This window comes from Montipora capricornis, chromosome 5, assembly GCF_036669925.1.
Source record: "Montipora capricornis isolate CH-2021 chromosome 5, ASM3666992v2, whole genome shotgun sequence".
NCBI lineage: Eukaryota > Metazoa > Cnidaria > Anthozoa > Scleractinia > Acroporidae > Montipora > Montipora capricornis.
Genome location: NC_090887.1, coordinates 22,369,085 through 22,379,084, shown reverse-complemented (window position 1 = coordinate 22,379,084; position 10,000 = coordinate 22,369,085). Strand labels below are relative to the sequence as shown.

At 37.2% G+C, this 10,000-nt stretch overlaps 1 protein-coding gene and 1 pseudogene across 1 annotated transcript in view; one reads left to right on the top strand and one right to left on the bottom strand.

Moving 5' to 3' along the window:
* LOC138048509 (uncharacterized) overlaps positions 1 to 630 on the bottom strand; it is a 15,795-nt gene extending 15,165 nt beyond the window's left edge. The window contains 1 exon segment of the mRNA XM_068894691.1: positions 1 to 630. This exon segment is cut by the window's left edge and continues 160 nt beyond it. The gene's annotated coding sequence lies outside the window, so the exon portion shown is untranslated.
* Positions 631 to 727: 97 nt separating this feature from the next.
* Positions 728 to 10,000, top strand: part of LOC138048508 (transcription initiation factor TFIID subunit 5-like) — a 23,869-nt pseudogene continuing 14,596 nt past the window's right edge.

The window sequence follows — 10,000 nt, the reverse complement described above, 5'->3', positions numbered from 1 at the left end:
TCCCTTTATGATCGCCCTATGAGTCGTAAATGCCTGACGTTACGTTTCCATGATGCTAAATCAGCCTCGGGCGATTGCTTTGCTGATATAAAAACAGCAAAGCCAATCAAACTTCCGGGTGTGTGTCATTATTAAACCCGTTCCGGCACCGTGAACTACTGACAACCGTTCATTGTAATATTTGAACCGTAGAGTCTGCAAGTTAATGAAAGGTGGATTTAATCAAAAACATAAAACAAACAGCGGCTTCAAGCAATGATAAAGCGCATTTTACTTTTGACTTGACGTTTCGTATGCTACAACATATATCTTCAGAAGTGACGGTTGAACAAATTCAAATATGATATATACAAAGTTAAGAAGACTGGTTACTAGAGAGAATAATACAAAAATAGTAAGATAAATAGATAGCAGTGAAAACTGACCGTTTAATAAACACACAGTTTTTCACTGCCAACCTTTTCGTTTAACGCTGGTTGTAGCCGCTGTTTGTTTTATGTTTTTGATTAAGTTGAAATGGCCAAAGAGCAAGAGTATTTATGAGGTGGATTTAAATACCGCAGATATTATATTTGCATATTCAAGAGTCGTGCTGATCAGCACAGGTACCCAAACGCCTTGGGTGGCCTGCGATCCTGTTTTGTGGACTTTTCATTTAGTGTACTTGAGCACGAAAATGTAACTGTATTTACCACCACCTTGGACATTTCATTGGATCATACATGACCGGCTGGAAGCATGCACGCGTTGTTGTAGTCAAACATGGCGGCCAATCCGGTTTCATCTGCAGCAGGAGTCACCACAACTTCCAAATCGAACTCATCTAAAAAAGAAAAAGAAACATTGCTTGCCGTGCTGCAGTTTTTGAAGAAGAACAAGTTACCTGTAAGGAAAGTTAATGATTCGTAGCGCGTAGCGGCGGCGTTAACTTGTAAGGAGAAGTTTGCATAAAAAGTACTTTATTGAGCTTTTTAACACAATTCTTATGTTATCCTCAAAGGAAACTGAGAAGATCCTCAGGCAAGAGGCCAACTGTTTTGATTCTCTAGAAGAAATAAATCTTCAGACTACTCCAGATGCTGAGCCAGATATCTCTTCAGTTTTGTCTGCTTACAACAGGTGAGTTTTGTCCTTAGGTTGATACCGTTTTATTCTCTACTTGCACAAATCCCATAATACACCTCTTCTACCCCCAGAAAATTTGTGTAGCATTGTTTTCGATTTCTTTTGGGACATCTTCGTGTCCCAGGAGGAAAGGAATTTAGGAAGTTTATTAAGTGTCTAGTCGTTTAGTCGTTCTAGCGCTGGAGCACTAATTTGGGACACTGTAAACTGAAATTAACAATACTGTAATTATTGTTATTAATGGCAATCAAGTCAAATGTTGGTTTTTGGAGGAGAGGGGAACCAGAGTATGAGAAAACCTCTCGGTGCAGAGTAGAGAACCAACAAACTCAGAACACATATGATGCTGACTCTGGGGATAGAACCCAGGCCACATTGGTGGGAGGCAAGTGCTTTCACCACTGTGCCATCCTTGCACCCCACCCAGAAAATGCAAGCAATGATAATTTATGCAAAATTTTTGGGGGGTAAAAGAGGTGTATTATGGGATTTGTGGAAGTAGAGCAAGGGGTTGCGTAATGCTATTATTATTATTATTATTATTATTATTATTATTATTATTATTATTATTATTATTATCATTATAGTCTTAAACGAGATGCTTCCGTGAAGCATACACTGGGTTGCCTGTGGTACGTGTTACAGAAAATCAGAAGGCACTGAATTGTGTGGTATTGAAATACAGCATTCCAGTCTCTGAGGAATAACAAATAAAAGAGAAGTGAGAAACATTGTCTTCTGGGCTGACATGTTGATAATTTTCAAGTTCCCTCACAACTTCTTTTCACCACAAGTGTGCCCTCTGAGCATCTGACAGCTTTGTAATACATGTACTAAACTTCACTGAAGTTAAGCCCTGTTTAGGTGGGTTAGTGTTAGAATGGGAGACCAAAACAATAAACCCCTCATAAAAAACAGAAGCATCTGACCGAAAAAGACAAGAAACTCAATCGTGTCAAATTACCATGTACTTCAGGTAAATACAGCTCACTTTGATTTCGTTTCTACGGGCAATAGATTGTTGTCGAAGTCCAGTACTCGTCGCTTTTGAGATTCCTGCCTAGTTTATCCAACTGACTTTCCATTATTGAGCTCCATAAGGGTATATTTTGTTTAAGGATCCACTAAAACGCCATTCACGTTACATGACTTTCGACGCCATTGCAGGCTAAGTTAATGATTCTACTGTGTCCACCAGAGAAATCTACGCAGTTCCACTACCCTCTCGATCCTAAGAAAATACGCGCAGAAGGCTCTATGCACAAAGACACCACTTACCAGGGGAGTGACAGGCAAGACTTTTACCGACACGGAAAAAAATAAATAAATAAAATAAATAAAATAAATAAAATAATAAAAAAAACAAACTAAAGGCAGACCTCGACTGGGTTTGCCACAGGCAACCCAGTAATTAATGTGCTTCCCTCTTAAAGTGTCCCTGTGATTAAAGAAATCACTTCCTTTTTTTCTTCAGATTTTGAAAGTATGTTTGCTTAACACCTGAGTGGCAAAATGTTGAGCTTTGCTTTTTATCCCAAGGCTGTTTACTTTGAGTGTAAGTCTTAGATTTCATGGTCCACCATTACTCATGTTTAAAACTGACCAATTGGACCTGAGAGAGATGGATCCAGGGAAAAGTGACGTCAAAGGCTCACTAGCTTAGAATTTCAGCATGTGAATGCAGCTGATTATAGATGCAAAACGCAAGTTTAAAAGTCTGAAAGCCCAAAACTCCTGTGCTGCATATTAATTCTGCGACATACATGTACACACATTTCATTCTTAAACTAGTGAGCCTTTGACATCATTTTCTCCTTGATCCAGCTCAAAGTGTTCCAGTTAAAATAAACAGGTGTCTTTTTTAAATCAAGGCTTAAGACTTTGGTCGCTTAGTGTTTAGTTACATGTAACATAGTTTTGAAATCCAAAGGAAAATAGGAATTGATTTTTTGGTCACAGGGGAACTTTCATTCCACCAAAGTGATGTTGCTATTAATGTTTGGTGAATAATACTATAATATTAACACTTGTTATCATTATCATAACTCAGTGATGCTGATCTAACGAGATATGAGGACTACTACAGCAGGTACAGTGACTCCTAATCTTAGATACTTGTATTTTAGAGAATGCAATATCACACTGCTTTGCTAAGGTGATTACATGTACTACTGTATTTTGGTCAACAATGTCAAGAAATTGGTAGCATTTGTCCAAGTTGTAAACCATCTTCTTTTGCTCAGCCTAGGGATTAAGCCTCATTTACACTAGCAAGTTTTCCTTGACAAGTCCACTTGTCAAGGAAAACTTGCCAACTGCATACACTACCAAGTTCTCCTTGAAACATTTTTCCTTGACAAGTTTTCCTTGGTAATGTAAATAGAAAATATAATACGTTTTCCTTGACAAGTGTCCTTGTTCAAAAACTAGCTTACCAGTTTTTGAACAAGGACTCTTGTCAAGGAAAAAATTGTCATTTTTCCATTTACCGGTACACTGCCAAGGAAAACTTGTCAAGGAAAACTTGCTAGTGTAAATGAAGCTGGTCCCCAGTGATGTTGCATCAAGTTATCTTGCATTATTATTATTATGGGACAGTAGTATTTGATTCAGGGACAAGTTGCAGAAAACATTGCAAGTTTCAATGTACAAAAAACTGCAGAGGCCGCAGAAAGGAAATTGAGACCTTTCTTGACACAACTTGTTTTGAAACGATTTTTCCTGTTTTAAGTTACCGGTACGTCTCACTCAGCAAGGACTGATGCAATTTATTTTGTACATTCAAGTACATGTATCTAATAATTAAGTTTTACTGTAATGACAAGTATATCTGTTTAAGTGTTTCATTTTGGCATTATTTTATTTATAGTTTGCAAGCATTTGTTGAGAAGTCGCTTGATGTATACAAGGTGAGCATCTGAGCCTACCTTTTCTTTTGCCTGTCAAATTAGAGTAAATTATAAGTTAATAATAATTATTGATTAAAGTCACGCGAGAGCATGGGATTTCCCTGCTACATGTAGCATTCACTGGGCTGACAACTATGGAAAGATACCCGTGAACCCTGAGTAATTCCATGCAAATCCTGTGCTCCCTGGTAGCAGAGGTCCCTTTTCTCTGTGTATTGTATGGGTCAAAACTCACTTTTTCACTCTTCTAACTGCCTGCCCCTTTCCATGTTTTGTGACTGTGAGTTGAGCCCACTTTCTCCCCTAGATTCCTTTACAGTAATTCTGTTGAACATTAAAGTGAGCTCACACAACATGAAGTATCACACGAGGATTCAATCGCTAAGTAACCGCCATGCGTCCTCAACACAGTGAGTTTTGACCCATGACAATTTGTGCCCTGAATTCTTTCTGCTTTTGTCTCTGATGTTCTCAAATTCAGCTCTGTCACATTTCAGGTACAGTACATGCCCATAAATATGGGATAGGGAGATGCACGTTCTGTATGATAAATGTCACAAAGTGTTCCTTTCGTTCACATCACCTGTCCCTACAAAAATCACTCAAGTGTTCCTGTAACTACACAAAATTAATGTTGCAAAAATTATTATCTTATTGACTCCTGAACCACTGGGCCCCATTGACTAGTAAAATCATCTGGTGTTAGACACAGTAAAATCTATGAAGTCTCACTCCCTTGTGATGAAAAAAATCAGTTTCCTTTTTTTCTTCAGATTTTGAAAGTGTGTCTGCTTAACACCTGACTGGCAAAATTTTGAGCTTGATTATTTTTCATCCGAAAGGCTGTTTACTTTTAGTGTAAGTTTTGGATTTCATGTTCCGCCATTACTCGCGTTCGATACTGACCAAATGGACCTCAGAGGGTTGGATCCAGGGAAAAGTGACGTCAAAGGTTCACTAGCTTAAAATTTCAGTGTGTGAATGCAGCTTATTATGTATGCAAAACTTCAGTTTAAAAGTCAGAAAGTCCAAAACTCCCATGCTGCATATTAATTCTGTGGCGTACACACACATTGCATTCTTAAACTAGCCTTTGATGTCGTTTTCCCTTCGATCCAGCTCTTTCAAGATCTTGAGTAATGGTCGACCATTAAATAGGAAAATTCCTGTTATGTAACCCATTGACCCCTGAGAGTGAGTCTTAATAGATTTTACTCTGTCTAACGCGAGACGATAATTTTTACATACCAATGGGAGGCGTCATAGGGCGACTGTGAGGTGTGAATGGGTTACAATAAACAGGTTCCTTTTTGAAATTGAAGCTTAAAACTTTGGTCGCTTAGTGTTTAGTTAACATAGTTTTGAAATCCAAAGAAAAATAAGAATTGATTTTTTGGTGACAAGGGCACTTTACATGTAAGTTTATAGATTTTAATCTAACACCAAACAATTGTACACTGTACTTGTCAATGTAGGTTCAATGGTGAGAGCTTTAAAAACATCTCAGTCCATCCAAAAACCCTTGAACTCCTCCTCTCCTAAGAGTATTATTATTCTTATAGACTTAACTGTCAAACACCTCAAAACACCAGATAATCTTAGTCATTTATGGGGGTCAGTTTAAGCATGAAAGGATTGATAATTAGTCTGTGGTAAGCAAGCATTTCTGTGCAAGGAACATGGAAGACTTTTGAAGTTATGGCTGTGCAATAAGTCACGTTTTGGCTCGCTCCATTTTTTGTGCGGCCAGAAAATAGACCACTTTTGAAAATACCATAATACTCTTTGTTTGTCCCCCCAAATTTTACATAAGCGTTGTTTTGTTTTCTCTTGGGATCATTGCAAGTCCCAAGAGAAACTAGGAACAATGCTTTTGCAAAGTTTGGGGGAACGTAAAGAGTATTACAGTATTTTTGAGAGTGGCCTATGTCTAAATGCTCCATTTTTTATGGCCAAAGCATTGAAAGTCCATCGATTTAAACACTTGCTACTTAGGGTAGGGTTAAATGACATTTTAATCAATGAAATTTAACAAAATTGAGCTTGCATCTAATAAGAGGCATTTTTGGACAGAAGTGTCATGTTTTGTAGGTAGTCAAGGGGCCTGAATCACACAGCGGCCATGTTGAGTCCTGAGGGATTGAAAGCTTTTTTTTTTCGCCTCACCAAAACTCGTTCCCAAATATTTCAACTCGATGCTCAGGGACAAAATCTAATGTCTATGGCCAATATAGCGGCTGTGTAGTTGCCTCTTGTCACTTGACATTTTTCAGTGCTTTTAGAAGTCAGAGCAGTGTTGCTGTTATCTGAGTCCCAGCATTTAGGGTCCATATGAACCCTTTCAATATCCGGGGTATAATTGCACAACAAAGAATGATAACAGGGAAGTGTGATTGGGCAGTGATGCAATAGTATTTTGCCATGAAACTACCCCATTCAAGAATTTCTTTGCAGTTATCATTCAAAACAAACTGAAAAAAGCAATTTTGTGTTAGAAGCCCACAAAGTAGCTTGAAAGAAGTGGAAAAGATGCATCTAAACAAAGTTTGATAATTACAGTGTACTATGTAACCTCAAGTTGAAGGATAAAAGCCAGATTATTTCCCAACCTGGCTGATAGGCATTTTTTTTTCTCTGGGTTAAATTCAGATTTTCATGCTGGTATTTGTGAACATTTGCTTTTAGGCTGATGCAGCTATTTTTTTTTTCATCCCTTTGTTTTGGTGAACTAGAAACTAGACTTCTGGGGCGGTTGCTTGAAGCTTGGTTAGCACTTACCATTGGTTAAGAGGTATCGAAACGTATATGTTTCCATGGTAGTGAACGCTGGTTAGCGCCAACCCTGCGTCGAGTAACCTGGACCTGGATTTTTTAAGAAGCTGTTAGGCTATTTTTTTGGATACAGAAATAAAAAGAAATTATGACAGTAGCTCCAACAAGTTGCTTTTTAAATCTCAGGCAAAAAGAAACAGGAGCATAATCCAAATGCACCCCCATTGAACCGTCAGATACAATTTCCTGTCATGTGAGTATCAACTAGTAATAATGTTAAATAAATGCAAATTGAAGTGTGTGTTATAGACGAAATTAAGAGAGAAGGGATCATTGCACTTATCTTGACATTAGAGAGCTTTAGCAAAGACAACGGTGACAACAACGAGAACGTCACAAATTTGCATATTTAGTGGGCAAAAACAATGGGTTTGCACGCTCTGTGTGTCCGTTTTTCACTTTTGTTTATTTCTTTGCCGTCGTGAGCAAAACAACAACGTGAAATAGCTAGATTTGAGGTTTTATGAAGAAGGTCAGCAGCTGAGGATAAATTTTAATTTTCTCCCCTAAATTAAGCATGTCTCAACAATTTCACTCCTGAGGCACTGCCACACCTTTGCCATATTAAAAAACTTGGAATAGTCGTGAAGTGATTACAATAATGAGAATTTATGTTTTGAGATGATGTTCTCGTTTCCGTTCCCTTCGTCGTTGCTAAAGCTCCCTAATTATTAAGCAATGACCTCTCTTTCATTATAATTTTATAAGCTGCATTTCAAATATGCATTTATTTCATTGAAACACAAGATCCCAACAAATAATTTTGACCTGCTCCCAACAGTCTGTGTGGGCTTCATAAAGTAGCTCAGTTAGTAGAGCATTGCACAGGCATCCCAGAGGTCTTGGGCTCAAAATAATCCTGTTGAAGTGACCTGACTTTTTTAGGTGTTATAAGAGACAAGCTAAGTGAAAGTCGGCGATCACCTCTCTCTTTCTTAATAATAATAATAATAATAATAATAATAATAATTATTATTATTATTATTATAATTATTATTATTATTTGCATTTTGATGAAATGAAAGTGAAAGGTACATTTATAATAATAATAATAATAATAATAATAATAAAATAATAAAATAATCCTTTTTATTCAATTAGAAATGCGGATACATCAAAACAATCCTTCAGATTTATCTGCTCCAAATAAAAGCTTCCTGCATCCTCTCTTAACCGCGGCATACTGTAAATCAACCGGAAAAAATCTAGGTGAAACCTTGGCTTTCGGTTACTGCAGACGAGGTTTTACCTCGGTCAAACTGGAGATTGAATCTGCGGTTTCACCTAGTCAGAACCACGGCAAATGCACAAATAGTTTCAAGCGGTACTGTACAATGTACCTAGACATTTTTAAGTTGTTGTCATCCTAGAAAACTGAATAAAATTTAGGAAGCTTCAATGACATTCAAAGCCATTACTTCTTCACTATTGGTGTGATGCTTTACCAACTTATCAAATTTATCAGCAGCAGGTCAGTTTGTCTTGTGGCCAGTAAAGGGCTTCATAGGATAAAGATTAATGTTGGGGGTGTGAAGTGTACTTTTTCATGCTTGAGACATGCTAAATCCTGAGGATTAAAAAGCTCTTTTTTTGCCCCACCCAAACTTGATCCCAATTAAACTTGAAGAGGCTTGGCGTACAAAAACGATTTGGCTAATTTTTGACAAAAGCCAACAAAAGAATGATAGTCTTTCTCGTATTAAAATGGCTTGAATTTGTTCAGGTTTCTTCAACGAAAGTTACTCATTCTTCATTGTACTGCGCTCTTGCAGTTTTGCATCTTAAACCTCTGCATACCATGATAAAATCTGGTGTCTAGCTTTCTAATCTCAAGGCTAATACAGACAAGATAATCAATCACCAATGTATTCTATTCTTAGGAAGGACAGTGATAAATTGGTGAAGATTACCTTGATGAGAGAAGCTGCCAAAAGAATAAGGTTGGGTCCGGACACTCTTCCATCCATCTGCTTCTACAGTGTACTCAATGCACATACAAGGTGAGGAGAGAAATTTGGGTCACAAAATTTTAGGCTTTCATTGTCACTGTGACAATATTATTTACGCACAGCAGCTTGAAAAACAATCCTCAAAAAAGTTTCCCTCAGGAGTTTGCACAAAATTTAATATTCAAATTGTGAGAGGAAGATATTAGCATACCAGACAAAAAAACCAGCCTGGCCTTATTACTATTCTTAAAGGTAAAGAATTCTAAATTAGGAATGTTTTATCGGGTTTAATTAAAGCTCATGCGCATGACATTTTATCAGTGTTGAAAGGCTGTTAGGTTTGTGAATTTATTAATGAGTTTTTGAAGTTAAGCATATAAATGTCTTCCGGAACAATAAAATTATTAATGATTTGCTTAGCATTAATTTTAATCTAATGGCAGATTAGGACAAAAATTCTGGGACATTCACTGAGTTAGTCTGGTGAAAGAAATAAGGATTTTGAACAATGTAATCAGTTTTTGAGTGGGAGCTGTTCTAGATGACAAGTACTGTAGGTGATGAGTAGTAGTAATTTATTTTGCAGTCACCAATAAAGATTGGTCTGGACTTCAAGTCGGACTAAAGAATTCCAGTCCAAAAAGAAGTTGAGGGCCAAAGGCAATAAATAGAGTCTAGGTTGAATTGGAGGCATAAAGATGCTTCAATACTATTATTATTTATTTTATTATTGTTATTATCATTAGTAGTAGTAGTAGTAGTAGTAGTAGTAGTAGTAGTAGTAGTAGTAGTAGTAGTAGTAGTAGTAGTAGTAGTAGTAGTGGTAGTGGTAGTGGTAGTGGTAGTGGTAGTGGTAGTGGTAGTGGTAGTGGTAGTGGTAGTGGTAGTGGTAGTGGTAGTGGTAGTGGTAGTGGTAGTGGTAGTGGTGGTGGTGGTGGTGGTGGTGGTGGTGGTGGTAGTAGTCGTCGTGGTAGTCGTTGTCATCGTCGTCGTCGTAGTATGAAGAATAATAATTTATAATAAAAAAGATAATTATCATTTATGGGATAAATTATGATAATAAGGCAAAAATAATTATTGTACACAAAGATTTCCATGTAATGTCAATGCATAGAGTGATAATGGCAAGGTATGATGCAATCTTTGACCAATTATCTCAGAGAATCATCATCTTATTACAGTTTG